The sequence below is a fragment of the Pongo pygmaeus genome, chromosome 2 (genome assembly GCF_028885625.2).
Source record: "Pongo pygmaeus isolate AG05252 chromosome 2, NHGRI_mPonPyg2-v2.0_pri, whole genome shotgun sequence".
NCBI lineage: Eukaryota > Metazoa > Chordata > Mammalia > Primates > Hominidae > Pongo > Pongo pygmaeus.
In genome coordinates this window covers 184,778,563-184,802,398 of record NC_085930.1, presented here as the reverse complement: position 1 = coordinate 184,802,398, position 23,836 = coordinate 184,778,563, and the positions used below count along the sequence as shown (strand labels likewise).

At 34.4% G+C, this 23,836-nt stretch overlaps 1 protein-coding gene and 1 non-coding gene across 16 annotated transcripts in view; both read right to left on the bottom strand.

Moving 5' to 3' along the window:
• The window catches only part of NAALADL2 (N-acetylated alpha-linked acidic dipeptidase like 2), a 1,372,789-nt gene that overhangs the window by 177,719 nt on the left and 1,171,234 nt on the right, over positions 1-23,836 (bottom strand). The window lies entirely within an intron of this gene.
• LOC129034503 (U4 spliceosomal RNA) lies at positions 6,623-6,761 on the bottom strand. The gene has a single exon (XR_008501960.1). It is a non-coding gene; the product is annotated as a U4 spliceosomal RNA (small nuclear RNA).

Genomic DNA, 23,836 nt, shown 5'->3' with positions numbered 1-23,836 from the left:
ATAAAATATAGACACATTTATATTATATAAAACATCATTTATATAATATATCAAACTTATCTATGATATATACGATAAATATTCCTGTTATTAAAATGACTATTTATAAATAACATATAATACTAAAATATATCATATTATATATAATAATATATATTACATTATATGTAATATATAAATATGTATTATATATAATTATGTATATAATATATATTATAATATATAAGTAACATGCTATATAATATATAATATAACATACCTAATCTTATATGTAATAATATAAATATATATTATACATTTTTATATATACATATATATATATATATATATTTTTTTTTTTTTTTTTTTTTTTTTTTTTTTTTGAGACAGAGTCTCCCTCTGTCACCCAGGCTGGAGTGCAGTGGTGCAATCTGGGCTCACTGCACCCACCGCATCCTGGGTTCAAGTGATTCTCCTGACCTCAGCCTCCGGAGTCGCTGGGACTACAGGTGCGTGCCACACGCCTGGCTGATTTTTGTGTTTTTAGTAGAGACGAGGCTTCACCATGATGGTCAGGCTGGCCTGGAACTCCTGACTTCCAGTGATCCTCCTGCCTTGGCCCCCCAAGGTGCTGGGATTACAGATATGAGCCACCATGCCTGGCCAATACTAATAAATATTATTAAAGATTTAGCAATATTTATTGAATACTTGGTTTATGGCAAGTTGCTTAAATTATCTATGCCTCGGTTTTCTCATCTATAAAATGGGTACAATAATTTTATCCCTCATAAAATCATCATAAGGATTTCAGTACATAATATGTGTAAAATTCTTAAAAATAATGTCTAGAACTGTTTATTCATCAAACAATTTTTTTTCAGAAAGGTATTTATTATTTTTCCCAATATGCAGATTAAGGAAAGAGGCTTACAAGGGTGAAGAAATCTGCCTAATGAAATACATCTACTCATTGGTAAAATTTTAATGCAAGCATAGGACTCACTTAATTAACTCACTCAGTTAATTCAGTGGTCATTAAATGCCAATTCATAGGGTGGTGCCGTAGCTCAGTGCATAACAAAATGAGAATGATAATAATAATGCAGAAAGTTATTTTTTCATAAAACTAAATATATTCTAATCAAAGAGCTGTCCTTTTTCCTGAAGTTGTGTTTTCAGCTGTCTTTTGATATTAAAATATTTCTTCTCTTATGAAATAAATTAAGAGTAGATTGCTGTTTTGTTGTTTCCTTGTTTTGTCCTAACCTCCTTACTTGGTAAATTTAAAGTTGGCATTCTAGGTCAATCTCAGAATTCCTATTTTATGATTCATTTCATTTGTCCTAAAGAATTAATTAATATATAAGAAGTACTTATTAAATCTTTTAGGCCCTTTCATCATGCCAGTTTTAGAAATTAAAAAAATTGATTTTCAGCAAATTTGTTTAACTTTTTATAGTTGCGTATCTTGTGTCAGGGCTGAAATTTCAACCTTGATCAGCTGAGTTTTATGCATGCACTCATATTCAAAACACTATATCCAAATATTCTTCTCCTTCAATAATAAATAGCCTTAGAAGGTTAGTAGGCAGTTTCATGACTTCAAAACAATAAACAAAACACTAACCTGAATCACTTTTCTATAGATATAATAGCTACACAGCAAAATGTCAAGATAATACAGATTTTCTGATGGGCAGGAGGCTTAACAGAGTTTTCAACATATATGCTAAATACTACTTGGTAGAATGTCACAATGCTATCAACACTTAAAAATAATCTGATCATAAAATATGTATTATAATTTAAGCTAGAGCTTCTAAATATTTTCAAGCCAAGTATCATTCAAAAATAAATACTAAATATCTAGATTGTTTAAGAGATTCTGGCATGCCAGGCCAAGCATGGTGGCCCACGCCTATCATCTCAGCACTTTGGGAGGCCGAGGCGGGCAGATCATGAGTTCAGGAGCTCGAGACCAGCCTGGCCAACATGGTGAAACCTGGTCTTTTCTAAAAATACAAAAGTTAACCAGGTATGGTGGCTTGCACCTGTAATCTCAGCTACTCAGGAGGATGAGGCAGGAGAATTGCTTGAACCCCAGAGGTGGAGGTTGCAGTGAGCTGAGATTGTGCCACTGCCTTCCAGCCTGGGTGACGGAGCAAGACTCTGTCTTGGGAAAAAAAAAAGGGAGAGATTCTGGCATGCCTACTTTGTGAGTGCAGTATATTGTGGGATATTGGATATCTCTTGAGAATCACTGATGTGTAAAAGGTATATGTTTATCTACAGATATTCCCCAAAGAGAATATCTATAGATGGATATACCCTAATGTATGGGAGATTATGTCAATCCTTGTATTCTATAATATGAATTGAAAAAATATTTTATGTATTATGAATAATGGCAAATGATACTAAAATACGTTGTAATAGTAGCTCAATTAACCCTCAGAAAAATCCTGTGAAGTAAATGTTATTATTATCCCAATTTTATAGATGAAGAAACTGAGGTACAGTGAGTTTGAATATCTTGCCCAAGCAGTAAAACCAGGAAATCATCACAGGCATTATCTGTGCTCTTAACCATTTTAAAATACATTGTCTATAATATAGACAATAGCCAAATGAAACATATGATTGACTTTATATTTAATACAGTCAGATGTCCCTGGATAAATTATGCATTTCTATTCCTGCTAAATTATAATGTAGTATAGAATTTATTAATACATTTTTGAGAATCATCTCAGGTGAGAAAAAATAAAATTTATATTCATTTCATATAAACTTCATACATGAATAAAATACACTACTATGCATAATGTTGTAATTTAAAATCTTTGCTTGCCCATTCTTCAGTAATTTTAAGTCTGTGCACTACTTTATAGTATTTCAATTTTTAAGACAGAACATATGAAAATATAACTTTCCAAAATATTTTGGATCATTTCACTAACTAGTAAGCAAGTAGATATCTTTCTTTTCACATGGAGTTTGGACTGTTTAGTAAAGGAATTAGTACCATAACATCAAGTCATTAAATGGTTAACTGAGAGCTCTTTTCTCTTTAGCTTTTCTCCTTTCTTTGGGGAGATAGATGTTCTGCATATCAGACACACCAATAGATGATTCTATAATTATTTAACACCCAATCATCTGAAGTCCTGGAGGAGGGTCCAGGAAGAGTCATTATGGATGAGGGAAACACACTCCGAAGGCTCAGAGCCCTAGCTGTTTACCAACTCTGCTAACATATTTTGTTGTAAGTGATTCAGCTCTCAGTGGTGGATCCTGGCTATCCCTGGGGTAGAGGTGCCACACCCAACGTCATGGTAACACAATGAATAAAATTATTAACATACAAAATTACATTTTATATATCATTGAGAATGCAGAACTTACACAAATAAATTGCAAGGTAGGAAAAGAAAAAATGATATTCTCAAATTTGGGGTGGTGAGGAGGAGAAATTGTCTCAATCATAAGGAATCCAAACTTTAATGCGGTCTTAGTATTAATAAAACCTGGTATCTCTGGTAAAGCCTCAAGTCAATTTAACAACAGCATTTTTTTTGAGGTCAGAGCCTGTTAGCCTCTTGAAAAGCTTTCTGTTAAACAGTCAGTCAGTGCTTTTCTCAGGGCTGTATTTAATCAACTGTGAAAGAAATGGGGGATTTAAAGGTCTTAAAGTTAAGGGCAAAAGAATCTAAACATCAGGCTAAGAAGAAACAAATACATTTGTCAAATCACGAGAGAGATATTATAGCCCTTCAAAGTCCTTTGGCTAAGAATAGGAAGAGAGTACCTTTATAGTCATGACCTCATGTTTCATAATCTGGGTGAAAACATCCAGGGAAATGAAACCAGGAACAGCAGTTTATCTAGATTTTATCACTTACTGTATTACTCATTGTTATTTGAAAATCTTTTTGGCAAATATTAAGCCCAATATGTAAAATTGTGCAGAAACAAGAAAGACACCATTCTAGAAATGAATGGTTGTTTAAATCTGTCCCAACTGTCCTTCCCTCTTCTCCTGTAGCCCACCCCATGGGATTTCATTTGGCAACAATATGAATGACTTCATATTAATACAGTCAGATGTCCCTGGATAAATTATGTATATATTTCTATTCCTGCTACTACTTACCAAGGGCTAAATGCAAGTCTTTATTTTTCTAAGTATTTCTAGGTAGTACAGATAGATTTAATTTCAAAGGCTAAGAATGATTTCTGGAATATCTGTAATTTAGGGCAATGTTTTCCTTTAGCTAAATCCATTTATTTTAATCATTCTTTTCATTTATTCATTTGGAAATCAATAAAGGCACTAAATTAATTCTGCAATTCACTAAAGCAAAAATTCCATTTAACTGAATGAATAGTTGTTAAAGAAAGCCACTATTTTAGCCCCAGTGGATAAAACATGTATGGCTTAGTTTGTCTCTCAATGAATGTCTCTGAAGACTATATACTATGCTGCACTTCAACAAATTATCCAACCTCCAACATAGACTATTTCCTTTGTAAATTAAAATATAAAGAAAGAAAATAAGCCTTTAGTTTATTTCTGATAGCATCTTTCCTTAATTTTCATTTGAGAATAATCAGTTATCTCGATTTTCTCCAGTCCTAATTTAATGACAGTGAAATTAAAAAGACATTGATGTTCTACTTTTCAAACAATGGGTCACTTCTGATTAAACTTCAATTGAACATTAAACTTCTAGACTTAAAACAAATTGCCTCTTTTTTCTTTTTAACTTGGACCCAATTTCCTACTGCCCTCAGGTCTCTCAATGGTAATTAATTGATTTATGAATCAATTGAAGGGCGATTTCAAGTTGGAAACAAAAAATAGAAAAACTGTTTCTTTTGACAAAATTTATGACCAATATTTTACAAATGACAATTCTCTCTCAAGTTAACTATTTATAAGTGAGCAAATTTCACATTTGTAAGATATTTTTTAAAAAGTTGAGTGTGCAAATTTAATTTCACTTGAAATTATTATTTGCCTTTGTAAAAGTGCCTTAATCAAAGTACCACATCTAACTATACAATTATTAAGTTATCTTATTGTAATTTAATAGACTAAGGAAATCTGAAGAGCAATAATTCTCACAAAACTCTCCATATAGAGGGCATGGTAGACTTAGTTAAGTAGAAATTTGGGGCCTGGGTTTAAATTCTAGCTCTGCTGCTCACCATTGTTGACTTTAATTATGCACTTTAGCTCTCTGAAGTCAGTTTCTCACGTGTAATATTGGGATCTTGATATCACCTTCAGAGTACTATTGTATATTGTTATTATATTTGCATATATAGCATACCGTATTTTCATCATATCTATACTAATAGTTATATATTAATATTCAATATTATTAAATGAGAACAATAAGCAAAACACTCAGAATGGTTGCTGGCACAGAGAACTGTTCAGTAAATGCCAACACATTATTATTATTATATTAGTGGATCTTATTAAACTGCATCTCCAGTGCTTAGTATTTTTTAAGATACACTGATAAACATGTTTATGTGTATAGAATGTCTCTGAATCTTTATCAGAAACACACATGATCAAAAATTCCACACGAAAGGGAAGAAGATGGTAAGATGGCTTTATGACTCAAAAATGTCCAGAATATTTGATAGAATTTTTACAGTATTATTTGTGGATTAAAAATTCAACATAGTAAATAATGGTAATTAATTGGAAGACCAGAAAACTAGAATGCAATGGCTTAAGACCCTGAGAATAAAGTATCACAGCCATCTGTGTGGTCGTGAGAAAAATTCTTAAATATTCTCATCCTTTCTCCCTCATCTGTAACAGTTCAACAAATTGTTTATTATGGTACAGGTCATTATTTGTACATCGAACATGTAAAAAAAAACACAGTCATTGACATTGTTAAATAAACAAAAAACAAGAGAGACAAGAATATATAAACACACAGAAATGTAGATAAATGCCATTAGCTGTCAGATTGTTGTTTGCAGAACAACTCTCATTTCCCAATTTGCTAAGAAAGCTAGAAAAATCTACTTACATAGGGTGATCCTCTATGTTTTCCTACTTGTGTTTAAATGAGATCATATATGTTTAAGTCCTTAACGTGTAAATGGATAAGAGTAAAATCTCAACAAACACAAGTTTATTAACAATTTTTAGAAATTAATTTTTAGCTTCCTATTTTAAATTTAGAATTGATATTTAAGGGCTGGAAAAGATATTATAAATTAGGTAAATTCCTTTTTTTTACATTGAAAAAAACTAGCATAAAGAAGGTGACTGATTCACCCAGTATAAAGGGAACTAATTTGTGGGACAGCTTAGGATAGACTTTGACAGACTAGTGCTTGTTCTAGTCACCATAGTGCCACTTAATATTGCCAAGTACCCTGCCTAAACTCCTCAACAAAACTGCAAGTCGTTCACAATATAAAGGTGACTAGTGACTAGCAGTTGGAAGGGAGATGGGAGAGGGAAGAAGTGTGTAAGTTAATTTCCCCTCTGCTGTGCTGTCCGGCATCTAGAGTTTTATCCATTGCTTAGTTCATACACTGTAATGAAAGAAAAAAGGTTGAGAATAAACAAAATATGAGCTCTGGTAATGTATTTATTATAACATTAGTCCCCAAAATGGAAGAAATATATACAGAGTCACAAATATGCCTATGTAAGTAAAATATAAAGATTTAGTTTTCAATTAGCAATAATCGTGCTCAGATAAACCTCATTGGCTACGATACTGCCACTGTGCAAAGCTAACTATAAAAATTTAAAAAAGGAAAGAAACATATTCCATATCCTTATTAAAAATAATATGTCATATATACTATAAATATGACAAGGATATAAATACTACACATATGTATTTTAACATTCTTTAATGGAAATCTTTTCTATGCTTCCTTTAATAAAACCATTCTAATTTCTAAATGGAGGTCTTTAGTTATATTAATATCCTTAAAAATTCTATGTTCTTTGTACATTTCTCATCACTTCCAACGTTTCAGACTACACTTTTTTTTCCTAGTGGCTGTCTCAGTTGAATTGTGATGATGAGGCCAAAATCAGTGTTCAATCCCTATGTGGGCCAACAGACCTGTCACTGAAAACTTTTTGTTAATCTGGGTGTCTATTTTCATTCTATTTCGTGCTCCTGCAATTATACACTGCTGCTCCAAAGTGAAACTGGCTCAACACAGAAAGAGCGCTTAGTACAAACAATTATTACTACTAAAAAACACACACACACACACACACACACACTGGGCCTTGGATCAAGAGGATTATCTTTTTGGTATATGTTTTATGGTGATAGCTCAGAATAGTGGTACACATCAGCATTTATTTTGTTTGGTAAATATTTTACAAATAATAAAAGTCAATGATATTAATAAAACGTAAGCCATGCATAGTGGCAAAATGGTAACATTTGCAATTTCATTTATGATACCACTCTGGAAGCAATTTATACTTTGCATATTATAGACATTCACTAAGCCTGTGATGGAAAAATGAAGGATCAGTATAGTTGCCATGAATTTAACCTATTATAAAACTGAGAATATTATTAAATCAACTTATATCTAAAAGACTCATTGTTTCCCAAATTTCAGAACTCCTACACAATTGTTATGACAATGTTTAAAGGATTGTCTCATTTTGCATTCAAGATGTATGCCAAAGTCTGTGGAAGCATGAAGGCGAAAAACACACCGGGAGAGAGGATAAAAAGAAGAGCAGAACAAAATATCTCTTGTGTCTGCACTGCAGGCTCTCTGTGTCTTTATAGAATGGATTTCCTGTTCAATAAATAAAGCACTGGACATGGGACATATTTTGCAGATAAACTGCTTATAATAAATTTTATATTGTGGGAATTTTTTAAAAGAGAAAATGCAGATTTAGGAAAAAGTGGAGCTAATCTTAATTAAAAGATTAAAAGAGGAACCATATTTTAATAAAAATGATGTTTTGAATGAATTAGCCCATAGTCCACAATCTGAAATTGGAAAGTATTCAGAACTTCAGATTGTGGACTACGGGCTAATTTATTCAAAATTAAATGCCATGTCCCACAGATGTCATTATTAATTAATTAATTTCTCACTTAGTGGAAATAAGTAATTAATAATGACATCTGTGGGACATGATATTTGAGTGGCCACACATTCTGGTAGCAATGGGAATCAAATGACAGGATTCTAGTCCAGGTTTTGTCACTGACATAGTGACCTTGGGCAAAAATCCTTAGCATTATTGCCCTTGAGTTTTTAGTTAATATGGTATAATTCTAAATTTCTCAAATTTCAGATTCAATATGATGTGTGCGTGTGTGTGTGTGTGTGTGTGTGTTTTCCATGTCACCTGCTCTTCTGTCTCTAACCCATATTGTTTCTCATTCGTAGCTGCACATTAAAATCACTTGGATTAAAACTCACGGATGCTTGAACTTCATCCACAACAATTAAAATTGAATAATAAGATTGATCTTAAAAGATACATTTTCACAAAATCCTTTAAGAGTCAACATCTTCCCTCTTTTACAGGTGTGACTGAGAAGCATAATCACATGTTTTTAAGAAATGCCAATTTATAACCAATTTGAACTACCGGGTAGTCGTTAACTGATTTTCTAACATTTCAAACGATGTTTTACTACCCTTGAAAAAACAGGAACTAGTAAGTCATATATTGACCCCTCCATACCACCTTTATTTCTGTATACTCTATTGCCTTTGCCCATAAAATAGAGATTAGGTTATTTATGGTGTATATGTAAATCTATCAAGGATTACACAAATGTGATTCTGTCTCAAATTATGAGTTGATAAAAGTGTTTGATATGACAAAATACGTACAAAGTTAGCACAGTGAAAGGAAAAAAGCGTAATTATGAATCACACACATACTGCTATCATTCATGTAAAGTACTCAGAAAACATCTGAGAAAAATACAATAAAATGTAACAATGAACATGAGATTATAAATTGCTTTTTCTCCTTATACTATTATTTGCTTTCCATTTCTTTAGCATTGTGTGCTTATTATATTTACAAATAACACTTGAATTTAAAAAATATATAATCTAAGTTCAATGGAACACTCATCCGAAAAACATTTGGCTTAATGCCAGAATTTTCTTCAGGTTCAAAAAGAAGCCAAACTTCACAATACACCTTACTCTCTCTGTGTAATTTTCTTTTATACATTCATTGAATGAGCTGCAGTTCAATAGCTTTTGTGGTCTTCTTTTTCTCTCCACTTGGTGCGGTATAAAAGATATTTCAAAAAATAAACATAAGCAGCTCAATTGCTTGTTAAATTTTATGTTAAGGATATGTACTGATCCAGCAAAATTACCACAGACAGCCACACATGCTGCTGAAATGTAAGCTTCCCTCCCCACCTACTTGTCTACAGCAAAAGCAAGTGGTGATCAAAATTGCTTTGCTCTTCTCTGACACTTCAGCTAGAAAACTAAGACCAAGGAACAGAAGTATGCTAGGTTTTCCTTACACTCTTCTGTTTGCTTCAAGTAGAAGCAAATCGTAATATGGATTTAGAATAAATTAAACACAGTCCATTCAAGTATCTGAATGCACAGCTGGGATTCAAAAGCTGTAGATGCCACATCTGTTGCTCTACCAGAAAGATCTGTTAGTGAATAGCTAATGGTTTCAGCTGTAAGGAGTTCCGCAATATTACACCTCAAATATTATGTCTATTTTAGGTGAATTTAAGCTTAAAGAAAATATCTTTTGCCCTTAAGGTGACAAAATTTTGTTTTTGTTATTCCCATTCTCCCTCACTTATTTTCTGACATCCCCAGCAGCAAAGGTGTTTTCATATACCAAAAAAAAAGGCCAGTTTCTCTGACTTTACATAGACTAGCAAAAAAGGGAAACCAATACTTCCTTTTCCTCTAAATATCAGGATTGGGATTTGCTCTTCCAGTGGTTTGCTTTTCTATCAAGTATCCCTCATCAAACTGGTAGTAACAGCACCTGTTTTTAACCAAGGTGCTGGGCATGAAATCTTCATTTCTATTGAGGTTTTCCTCAGACTTAAATACTTTGGCACTCTAAAAAGAAATAGATCAACAACCTTTGGAGCCGCAAAGTTTCTTTTGTTCTGTTACTCTTTGTTCCTTTCCCTTTGTCCCTTTTGAGGACATACAATATTGTAGCGATGTAAAGAGCAGTTGCTAAAACTTGCTGAGAGGTCCAGGTAGCTAAGCAGGCTTGAAGAATGTCGTCATAGATTCTCTTCCTCACCAGTCTTGTGAAAAATATTTTCCTTTAGGTTGCTGTTTTCACCAAAGGATACTGAGCTACAGGGCAATACTCTGAAGAAAGTAGTTATTTTATTCACGCTGACGATATGCTCTAGTGATGCAATTTGTAGTCCAATAATTTATGAATAAGCACAGATATTAATATAGGGAGCAATGTACTATTCCAAAAATTTAAAGCCAGGAGTCTATGCTGTAAAATTATAATTAAATGTTATCTAAATACAGTTAAAAACAAACAAACAAACAACAACAACAAAAAAAAAACAAGCAGTATACATCTAGGTGTCCTCAGCCTGAGGAGTAAATGAAGGTTTGGGAAGGAGGAAGAGTAAAACATATGCTTACACTGAAAGAGAAGGCAAATAAGCCTATCTTTTTCCTTCCTCCAAATTTAAATTATCTTTTTTCTGACCAACTCAGTTACCAGAATGAGGTCTTCAGTCTGCATTATACATAAATACATAATTTTATTTCCCCCTAAGAATTTCCCCACTTCCTGCTGATGCACTGCAATATCTTTTTGTAATGGGAATAAAATATTTCCCATCCATACCTAGAAATAAGAGCTTAGAAAACATACGTAGATTTGAGCAAGCATTAACTAAAAAATTATTGCTACAGACTTTCTTTCAAGGTGCACAAATGACTCATGTCAGATTTCTGTATAGAACTCAGAAGGAAAGACTAAAGGAATCCTTATTGAGGGAGGAACAAATGAGCTGCAAAGGGTCTGGTGGCATTGAGGTCATGAGTAGATGACTGACATCAGATCTCTGCTGATTCTGGTAAGAGTGTGGGTACTAGCAAGCATGAAAGGTAAAAGGCTTTCTTCCTAAAGGAATAGCTAGGAAATGAACAATTTTTATGATTTGGGAATCCTGTACTTAGCTCCAACTCAGTATGAATAAGCAAAACCTGTGATACTGTCTAAGCCATGGATTATCCAGAGTTATAGGACTCATGCTAATCAGCATTGCCACCATATCCTCACTGCCAATCTCTCTTGCCTAGACTATTGCAGTAGCCCTCCAATTGGTCTTCATGATTATTGTCCATCTTTTGCTTCAGCATTGAAGTCACCTTTCTAAATTAGATACCTGATGAGGATGTTTTCATGCTTAAAATCTTTTCATTTTCACTGATTCATATAAAGAATGAAACCCTGAGCATTATATAGATAGTGGTTCAGGCAGAAATATATGACCTATACCTAATCATGAGGAAAAATTAGACAAACCCAAAATGAGGAATATTTTATTAAAACAGTAGAAGAAATGGGAAGACTTTAAAAAAATTTCAATATCATATGAGAAAAAGAAACCACAATGAGATACTACCTCACACTTATTACGATGCTACTATGAAAAAATATAACTATGAAAATATCAAGTTTTGGCAATGCTATGGAGAAATTGGAACCCTTTGCACTATTGGTGAGGATGTAAAATGGGACAGCTGTTATTAAAAATAGTAAGGTAGTTCCTCCAAAAATTAAAAGTAGAATTACAATATGATTCAGAAATTCTACTTCTGGATATATACCCCAAAGAACTGAAAGTAGGGTCTTGAAGAGATATTTGTTGTTGTTGTTGTTTTTCTTTCAGGATTTTACTCTATTGCCCAGGCTAGAGTGCAGTGGTGCAATCATAGTTCTCTGCAGCCTCAACCTCCTGGGCTCAGGTGATCTTCCTACCTCAGCCTCCTGAGTAGCTGGGACCAACGGGTGTGTGTCACAAAGCCTGGCTAATTTTTGTGTTTTTTTAATAGATGGGGTCTTGCCATGCTACCCAGGCTTTAAGAGGTATTTTTATATCCATGTTCACAGCAGCATTATTCTCAGTAGCTAATAAAAACAACCCAGTATCCATCTACAAATGACTGGATAAGCAAAATGCAGCCTATACATACAATGGAATACTATTCAACCTTAAAAAGGAAGGCGGTTCTGGCATATGCTACAACATGAAAGAACCTTGGGGACTTTATCCTAAGTGAAATACGAAAATCACGAAAAGACAAGTACTGGATGATGCCACTTACATGAGGTACCTGGAATAGTCCAAATCATAGAGATAGAAACTAACAGGTGGTTGCCAGGGCCTGGTGGGAGAAGGGAGTGGGGAATCATTGTTTACTGGGTATAGAATTTCAGTTTTGCAAGATGAAATGAATTCTGGAAATGGATGGTGGTGATGGTTTCAAACAATATGAGTCTATGTATTATAACTCAAGTGTACATTTAAAATTTTTTAAGATGGTAAATTTTATGTTATATATAAAACTGAAAAAATGTTTAAAAAAATTAAAAGAGATGGAGTAGGGCTGTGGAAATATTCTAAATAAATGCGTTTTAAAAATGTAACTAAATGAAATATCTGATCCTCGATTGAATCTTGTGCTGTAGATAAATAAAGGCTATAAAGGACATTATTAGGCCAAGTGAAAAAACTAGAATATGAGCAGTAGATTAGATGAAAGACATCGTGTTAATTTTAAATTTACTGAAGTTGCTACTGCATTGAGGTATGTAAAAGAATGTTCCTATTCCTGGGTAACATACAAAGACACGTTTAAGGTAAAAGAACATGATGTATATAACATACTCTGACATATTTCAAGAAAAAAGTTATATAGAGAGAAGGAGAGAAAGGGAGAACAAATGATTGATACGTGGGGAAAGGTGTTAACAATAGATGAATCTTGGTAAACATAGGGCTATGGATTATTATTTGTATTATTTTATTATTAGTCTTGCAACTTTTCTGTAAGCTTGAAAAGGTTACAAACCCTGCATATGGAATTTAAAGCTTTTCATAATTGGCTTTAGTCTATCTCTGCAGCCTCTTTCCATTTCCCACAACACTGTGCTGAAACTGACAATGCTGAATCACAGCATGGATTTCTGTTCAAACCCTTTAACTTTGCTATTTCCTCCGCATAATAAATATCTACTGGTGCTCTAAAATCTCAATCAATTATCATTTCCAGTCTTCCCAGTCAGAATTAAATGCTTCTCTTTGACTGTATTGGCTTTATTGGGCCATATATATAGAAAGAGCTAAAAATAATGTGTGTGTGTTGACATATACACACACACATTATATTTAGTTCTCTCTCTCTATATATATATAGATACACACATACAAATAAATACATAACATATTATGTTTATATACATGTTATATATATAGATATATAGTACTTATCACTGTGTATTAAAGTTCAGAATATGGCAAAATACCTACATTATGCATTCAACAAATGTTTTAAATTAATTAGTGATTAATCATTAACTAATTAATGCTAACTATTACTCCATGAGGAATTTATATAGAAATGGATATAAATATATATTCACCTGTATACTAAACTATATCATACCTCTCTGCCTTATCTTTTATTTTCCTATCTACTCTTCTATCAATAGTTACAATACGTAGATAAGAAGACTTTCAAATTCATACTTTTTGAAGAGATGCTTATAGGTCATTAATGCTGGAAAAAATCCCTATACACATAACAAAGTTCAAGTCTACCTGAATATACAATCACAAAAGTATATGTATTAATACCTATCTAAAGCCCGGTTTATAAAAATATCAACTGTTTATTGTGTTTTTGCAATTGGTAAAAATGTAAATAAATGCTGACAAATTCTAAGAAGCACACAGCTTAATTCTGCTAAAGCAAAAATTGTATAACTTCTGGTAAATACTTCTACAATATAACTATGGCCATATATCTTTACTCAAAGTATGGTTTATGGCTAAAGACATTATAAAAAACATAATTAAAGTTGACAATCTGGTTTTTGGTTGTGGCATTTGGCGTTTATGAAAGATACCGAATTTATGTGTTAGGAATGAAAGCCCCTCTGTTTATTCATGGGTCAGCTACTGTGTGGGTGTATGTCAAGCCATTTTATCAACTGACTTCTATTTTTACCTAGAACAATAAATATCTCTATGGAAGACAGTATGATTCATTCAGTTTGTTCAACCTACTCAAAGTATTTTGAGAGAAATAAAGTCTAAAATGCTGGATTCTGACACTCTTTATGTCAATATATTGCTGTGAACTTATAACTGGCTCCATATCACCAGATATCCTGTGCTCCTGACACATGCATTATATTCAATCACTTTATCAAAATAAAGTGGGATTTTTCATATTGTGTCGAACGTCGTAGAGCTAAAAATAATAAAAACCATTTTACTGTTTGGTGTAAGAAAGCATTGGTGAAATGCATTCACTATGTCAACTATAGAAATAACAATTAAATATAATTTTTGAACATACACATACAATATTTTGACATTAAATAATATGGTGCTATTAATTATTTCCATTTTAATTAGTTTAAAACATTAAAAGTAAAGGGTTATATAAACATTCATAAGAATATTAAAATGTGCTTCAAAGTAAACATCAGGTACATCAAAATAAATTTAAATAATTAGAAGTCATTTTAGGCATAAATAAAAATGCTATCTTTCATTTATCCATATGCCTAAAATTGTCTTTTCTAAGAGGAAAAAAACCACTTTGTTTAACACAGATTTTTCCTTATTGTAATTAGAAATGCAGATGGAAAGACTAAATTAGGCAATGGTTGACAGGAGGAAAGACATTTGCTTTAAAATCGTTGGGAGTGATTTCAAGTTCAAATCTTTTGAAATGAAACAAGGTCCATTTGTCACAGAATATAATTCAGTGCCACATGGTCTGGTTAGTTGGCTCAACTTTGGTTAAGGCTAAAACACATTTGTGGGACAAAAGGCAAATGAAGTACAGACACCAGTAACGAAAAATGCTCAGAAAAATATTAATTCATTTCAAGCTTACAAAAGCTAACATATGTAGGTTTTCCATATCTCTCCAAGAGCTCATCTAATACTTTTCACTGATAGTTTATACCTTAAAAGATGAAACATCTGCTATGCAATAAGATGTGATTCTTCAGAAACTTAAGAAATTTGAGATTATGTGTATGTACACACATTTAAAAATGAGTGTCTTGAGACTAAGGGTATAAAAGAATATGGAGAGATTTATATAGAAAGAGGAATATATACATATATACGTTAGATATATATACTGATTTGATTGTCTATCAAGTGTATTTGCATATGAAATTCAAATATATCTATTGAATATTTATTTTAATATAAAATATACATGCACATATATAAAATGATATATGTCTTTAAAATTATGCACAGTATGTTTTACACTTTCAAAATCTCAAATTGTGTACGATATACCTGATATTTATTTTATTGAATTTAAATATTAGGAATTGTGAGATATAACACTGTCCTGCTCTCACACAGCTGATATGGGCCTAAGATTTGAATTCATAAAACAATTAGGTAACAATGTTTAATCTAAATATTACTTTCAAGTATTCACGTAATATTAAATGAAGGCAACTATCTTAAACTGTTTCTATAATAATGCTGACTAGTATGTATAGTAATGGGTAATATTATCATAATAAAGACACCATTTTGGTCAAAGAAAGCCTCAACTACTGTAGAAATCTGTTACTGAGTAAAGCTATATATGTTCTACCTCCATTAACTGGAAAATGATTGTATTCACACACACATACACACACAGTAAAACAAAGGGGAAAAAAGAAACTACAGTGAGGATGAAGAAGCCTGAATGTTGACACAAATAGAATATAACTTAGAGGTGGAGAAAGAACTTGGGGGACTTGATTCAAGGTCCATCTCTATGAATGTACTTGAGGAAGGGTAGGGCAGAAGCTGAGAACTCACTCTAAAATCAGACACCTGGCTTCAGATTCATCCTTCATATTTACATGGCTATAAAAGCTACTTAAACTTTCAAAGAAATAAATGAATTTATATATAATAAGATGTTTAACATGATACTCATTTTATAGTAATTACTCTATAAATGTTAGCCATTATTATTATAATGATAATGATAACCTTGGTCAAGAAACTGAAACTGAGGTTATCAGTAATTTTATTGGGACTATGGAATTAATAATGATTCCTATGTGACAGGATTTCAAATGAATATACCACATAATCAATAAAATTCTTCATAATTGTTATCCTACAGTACCTATATGACAGTGTAAATTCATTAGCAGTAATTTTTATAGTTCACATTTCAGAATCGTTGCTGGAATGGAGCTAGTTTGCTAATATGTTATTACCACTGAGGCCACACCATGAAGAGTATAACAAAGATGTTCTTCCAAGGCACTAAGTAACACCTGCACTCAAGGCCTTCACATTGTTGAATAAAAGAAGGATCCAAACAATGTAACTTCAAATGTGTTTCAACTTGTAAAACATTGAGTTATTAACCTTAACAATGTCAGTGTGCTCTTACTACAAAACTCAACTAAACGAGCGTCCAGGGGAATTTTTAAGAGCACAATTCATGAAGAGTAAAGTACTAAAAGCATTACCAAAGGCTTTTAGAGGGAATGCACCTGAATGCACTGTGAAGGATTAATAACCTGAAACAGTGGGAAAGAAAGGTAAATACATGGAAAAGGTTCCAAGTGTGAGAACATCATATATATTTCTCAGAATAGCAATTGGCTATTGCAGCTGGAGTTGTGCTTTAACATTTGAAGACCTATGAGATAGCGGGGAAACTTCAATACTTTGAGTCATAATATTTATCCCAGATCTGTCACTTAATATGACTGTCTTAGTCTTATCATCTATAAAATGGCAACAATAATCCCTACCTAAATAGCAGAGCTCTGGTTATTATACGAAACAAGGGGAAAAGGCCTTGAAATACGTAGAAAACTAAACAAATCAAGATGTTGTTATTATTAACATTAAGAAAATGGAATTACCTGAACCAGTTTTTGCATTTTCACATGCTCCTTCCCATTTTAAGAATCAATAGCATTTACAAAAAAAAACTTAGGACTATTTTTTTTAGACCCAACTGTGATGTTAGAGGAAAAATCCTTACTAGTTACAATCTGGAAGATTTTGTATAAAAGATAACAATCTATTCAGCCTACTGTATGTAATTTCCTACCTAGATGTTCCACCTATGGGGTCACATAGCAGAATTAGATAAATTGAAGTCCAAAGTCATTCAAAACAAGACTGTTTTACAAAGTCTTGATGATTTATAAAATAATTAGTGGCAAAGAGCATGAAACTAACAAGGTTTGATGGTTTTATCTGTTTTGCTATGTCCCTTATTACATAGAATAATATTTGGAAGATACATAATACAACGTATACATACATCTGTATATACATAAATACCCAGAAATATATGTCTATACACATGCACACATGTAGGGAGATAATAGAGATAATGTTCATGTTCTTTAAGAGTATGGCTCTTCAGAGAAAATATCATAATTTTTTATATGAGATAATCATGCCTGAAGTTTAGGAGCATTATGCTAGAAACTGTGCAAACTCTAATTCTAGATAACTATAGATGTAGATATTCATGTAATTCAGAATTCTCAACTGGGGACAATTTTATCCTTTGATGAGAGGGAGATTTAGCAATATCTGGAGACAATACTGGTTGTTACAACTTGGGGAGAATGGTAACTACAGTGGCATTTAGTGGGCAGAGGCAAGTGATGTTACTAAACACCCTTCAAAGCACAGGACAGACCCCTACAACAAAGAATTACTTGGGACAAAATGCCAATAGTGCTGAGGTCGAGAAAGCCTGATGTAATACTCAACATAATCGTGAGGCAGATGCCATGACTCTCACTCTATAGATGAAGAGATTAAAGATTAAAGACATTAAATTATTTATAAAAGGTTACACTCCAGTAAGAAACAAGGCTAGAATTTAAATCCAGGGAGTTTGACTCCTAAAACCACACTTTTACAAATTCATCCTCACTAAAAGATCTTAACACAGCTCTCATTCTAGGTAGAATTAGACATGGTCTTGCAGTATTGATTATTGAGACTTCATAGATATAGCAACAAACCTCAACTTTTATATCCATATTCGAGTTTTTCCTTCACAAATTAAAGGAATGGAAATCCCAAACAAGAGGAAAAATGACTGAATTGTTGATAAATAAACATTCACTCTATTCGAATTTCAGATACGTTGTACCCTCTGCTTTCATAGAGATGGAAAACTTGCTTTGAAAATTGCTAATAAGAGTTGAAAGTTACCTTCAAGAAGTTATGCATATTTCAGAAGAAATAAAAGTCATTATGCATTCTCTCGAAAGAGGATACAATCTCAAACTGTCAAAACCCTAAACCCTTCTACATATATTACATATAAATGCCATCTTTTAAAAACCTCTTTCCATTTTTTCTTCTAAATTAGCTTAGCGGGCCATAGTATTATAGTATCTTGGTCTGGCCTGTGAATAATGTGACAGGTAATTTTTCTACTTCTTTTTGCCTGTAGTTAAGTTTGACTGCAGATATGGAAAACAACTTTTATGACTTAGGCGGTAAAAATAAATGTTCTGTAAGCCATATAGTGCTAGGTTCTGGACAGCTAGCATAAAATATTACATACTGAATTTATATCTGCCAATAAATAATTTAAAAAACTAGGGATATTTTATGGTAATGTACACTAAAATATTTTCTCAAAACAAATTGATAATATTAGTAATAATCTCAACATACCTGCCATGTTACTGGAGAGCAGACTTCTCAACATTGGAAAAAAACTCTATCTGGATTTGCTCAAAAGATGAATAGCAAAAAAATAACTTCAAAGTTAGGAAACACTAATTTTAAGGATTAAATTCTTCATATGGTAAAGAGAATGTCAACATTCAAAGAATGTCATAGTGATAACAGTCTATACCTATCTCTACAATGGATAAGGACATGCCTTCTGTGAGAGTCTATGGTTGCAAATAACATAAAAATTATTTCTAAAATAGTATAGTTTAGCTTTGTTTAGTTTATAATGATCATGATTAAATCTAAACTATTATAAGCAAACCACCATCTGGAACCATAGCAAATCAAGATTCTATTTTCTATGATGACCAATCATGGAAAGCTTATGCAGACTTCTACTTTGCAATATTGTATAGTAATGTGATTAGATAATCATGCAGACCAATGAATTCAGCTAACTGGAACATAAACAAATGCACAGCAAGTCACTTGGAAATACTTCAGTATTTTATCAGGCCCTCCTAACCCAAACTGCTGAAGTTATTTTTTAAAAAACAGAATTGAAATTTAATATCAAGTATTCTGAATCTATATTTAAAAATATTGAAAGGAACTAAAAAATGGAGAAGTTAGACATTTTTATATGTAATTTACAGGATCTAATGAAAACCTTCATGAATAGAAAAATAACTTAGGATTTCTCAGATTATTCAGGCTCCCCTTTGGTTCCATATAAATTTTAGCATAGTTTTTTCTAATTTTCTGAAGAATGACATTGGTAGTTTCACAGGCATAGCATTGAATCTATAAATTGTTTGGGGGCAGTATGGCTGTTTTAACCATCTGGATTCTTCCAAATCATGAGCATGGAATGTTTTTCCATTCATTTCTGTAGTCTCTGATTTCTTTCAACAGTGTTTTATAGTTCTCCTTCTAAAGATCTTTCTCTTCCTTGGGCAGCTGTAGTCCCAGGTTTTCATTTTCTTTGTGGCTATTATAAATGGGATTGTGTTCTTGATTTGACTCCAAGCCTGGGCATTATTGGTGTTCTATGTTACTGATTTTTGTACTCTGATTTTGTTTCTTGAAAACTTGCTAAACTGATAACCTTGTTTATCAGTTCTAGCAGCCTTTTGGTGGAGTATTTAGGGTTTTTCAAGTATCAAATCATTATCAGCTAATAGAGATATTTTGACTTATTTTCCTATTCAACCTCAAACTGCACTACAAGCCTACACCAATCAAAAAAGCATGGTACTGGAACAAAAACAGACACATAGACCAATGGAACAGAATAGAAAACTCAGAAATACAGCCACACACCTACAACCACCTAATCTTTGACAAGGTCAACAAAAACAAGCAATGGAGAAAGGACCCCCTATTCAGTAAATGATGCTGGAATAACTGGCTACTCATATGCAGAATAATGAAACTGGACCCCTACTTTTAACCATATACAAAAAGTTACTTAAGATAGATTCATGGCATAAATTTAAGACCTCAAGCTATAAAAATCCTAGGCAAAAACATAGGAAATACCCTTCTTGCAATGGCTGTGACAAAAAATTTTTGGCTGTGTCCCCAATGTAATTACAACAAAAGACGTGTGGGACCCAATTAAACTAAAGAGCTTCTGCACAGCAAAAGTAACTGTCAAAAGAGTAAACAGACAACCTAAAGAATAAGGGAAAATATTCACATATTATGCATCCAACAAAAGTCTAATATCTAGAATCTATAAGAAATTTAAACAAATCAGCAAGCAAAAAATAACCCCATTAAAAAATGGGCAAATGCCATGAACAGACACTTCTCAAAAGAATATATAGAAGTGGCCAACAAACATGAAAAAATGCTCATCATCACTTATCATCAGAGAAACGCAAATCAAAACCACAATGAGATGCCATCTCATACCAGTCAGTATGGCTATAATTAAAAAGGCAAAACCCAACAAATGTTGGCAAAAATGCAGACAAAAGGGAATGCTTATATACTGTTGATGGTGAGAGGTGACAGTGTGCTGGCAGCCCTCACAGCCCTCGCTCACTCTCGCCGCCTCCTCAGCCTTGGTGCCCACTCTGGCTGCGCTTGAGGAGCCCTTCAGCCCTCTGCTGCACTGTGGGAGCCCCTTTCTGGGCTGGCCAAGGCTGAAGCCAGCTCCCTCAGCTTGCGGGGAGGTGTGGAGGGAGAGGTACGGGCAGGAACCGGGGCTGTGTGCGGTGCTTGCAGGCCAGCACAAGTTCCGGGTGGGTGTGGGCTCAGCGGGCCCCGCACTTGGAGTGGCCAGCTGGCCCCGCTGGCCCCGGGCAATGAGGGGCTTTGCACCTGGGCCAGCAGCTGCTGTGCTCGACTTCTCACCAGGCCTTAGCTGCCTCCCCGTGGCGCAGGGCATGGGACCTGCAGCCCACCATGCCTGAGCCTACCCCCCACCCCCCGTGGGCTCCTGCACAGCCCAAGCCTCCCCAACGAGCACCACCCCCTGCTCCACGGTGCCCAGTCCCATAGACCACCCAAGGGCTGAGGAGTGCGGGTGCACGGCGCAGGACTGGCAGGCAGCTCCACCTGTGGCCCCGGTGGGGGATCCACTGGGTGAAGAAGGCCCCAGTGCGGGATCCACTGGGTGAAGCCAGCTGGGCTCCTGACTCTGGTGGGGACTTGGAGAACCTTTATGTCTAGCTAAGGGATTGTAAATACACCAGTCGGCACTCTGTATCTAGCTCAAGGTTTGTAAACACACCAATCAGCACCCTGTGTCTGCTCAGGGTTTGTGAATGCACCAGTCAACACTCTGTATCTAGCTACTCTGGTGGGGACTTGGAGAACCTTTATGTCTAGCTAAGGGATTGTAAATACACCAGTCGGCACTCTGTATCTAGCTCAAGGTTTGTAAACACACCAATCAGCACCTTGTGTCTAGCTCAGCGTTTGTGAATGCACTAATTGATACTCTGTATCTAACTACTCTGGTGGGGACTTGGAGAACCTTTGTGTCCACACTCTGTAGCTAGCTAATCTAGTGGGGAAGTGGAGAACTTTTGTGTCTACCTCAGGGATTGTAAATGCACCAATCAGCACCCTGTCAAAACACACCAATCAGCTCTCTGTAAAATGGACCAATTGGCTCTCTGTAAAATGGACCAATCAGCAGGATGTGGGTGGGGCCAGATAAGAGAATAAAAGCAGGCTGCCTGAGCCAGCAGTGGCAACCCACTGGGGTCCCCTTCCACATTGTGGAAGCTTTGTTCTTTCACTCTTTGCAATAAATCTTGCTGCTGCTCACTCTTTGGGTCCACACTGCCTGTAACACTCACCACAAAGGTCTGCAGCTTCACTCCTGAAGCCAGCAAGACCACGAACCCACCAGAAGGAAGAAACTCCAAACACATCCGAGCATCAGAAGGAACAAACTCCGGACACGCCACCTTTAAGAACTGTGACACTCACTGCGAGGGTCTGCAGCTTCATTCTTGAAGTCAGTGAGACCACGAACCCACCAATTCCGGACACAATGGGGATGTAAATTAGTTCAGCCCCTGTGGAAAGCAGTTTGGCAATTTCTCAAAGAAACAGAGCTACCATTTGACCCAGAAATCCCATTACTGGGTATATACCCAAGGGGGAAAAAATTATTCTACCAAAAAGACAAGGGTACTCACATGTTCATCACTATGGTGTTTGTGATAGCAAAGAGGTGGAAAGCAAAGGCATGGAATTAACCCTAGGTACCTATCAATAGTGGACTGAATAGAAAATGTGGTACATATATATGACAGAATACTATGAAGCCATAAAAAAGACTGAATCATGTCCTTTGAAAGAACAAGGATAGAACTGGAGACCATCATTCTAAATGAATTAATGCAGAAACAGAAAACCAAAGATTGCATGTTCTCACTTATAAGTGAGAGCTAAACACTGAGCACACATGAATATAAACATGGGAACAATAGACAATGTGGACTATTTGATGGGGAGAGACCAAGGAGGGGTGCATGGGTTGAAAACCTACCTATTGGGTACTATGCTCACTACCTGGGTGACAGGATCTGTACGCTAAATCTCAGCATTGTGCAATATGCCCATGTAACAAACTTGCACATGTACCCCCGTGTATAAAAGAAAAGTTTAAATTAAAAAACAAATAGCAACATGATCAAGTAAGAAATCTGTTTCCTAAAAATAACAATCCTCTGCAGTCCACATACAGGTGGTATCTCACTCTTTGAATTGGTTCCCCCAATTGGTTGAGTGGTATCTCAATTGGTTGAGTAGTATCTCACAGGTTGAATTGGTTTCCCCCAAAAGATGTTGAAGCCCTAATTCTCAATACATGTGAATGTGACCTTATTGGGAAAGAGGGTCTTTGCAGATGATTAAGTTAACAGGAGGTTTTTTTTTTTTTTTGAGAGTGGGCCCTAATATGACTGCATCCTTAGAAGAAATTTGGACACAAAAGCAGACAATGGGAACCATCATGTGAAGTCTGGAATTATGCTCTACAAGCCAAGAAATGCTAAACATTGGCAGCAAACCACAAAAAGCTAAAAGCGAAGCATGGAAAGGTTTCTCCTTGCCACCCTCAGAAGAACCAATCCTACCTACTGACATCTTGATATTGGAATTTTAGTCTCCAGAATGATGAAATGATAAATTTCTCTTGTTTAAGTCACTCAGTTTGTGGTACTTTGGAAACTCCAAGAAACTAATACACTGTTTAATTGGGGATTAACCCACTTCGATGTCCTGTTTCATGGTTCTACACTCTAGGCAAAAATGTGCCATACACATATGCTTACAAAACCTCTAGCTTAATTAGCATACTCACTATTAAGAGAAAAGAAACCATAAACCACTTCAAGGCATGACCTGCTTAGACGTTATCA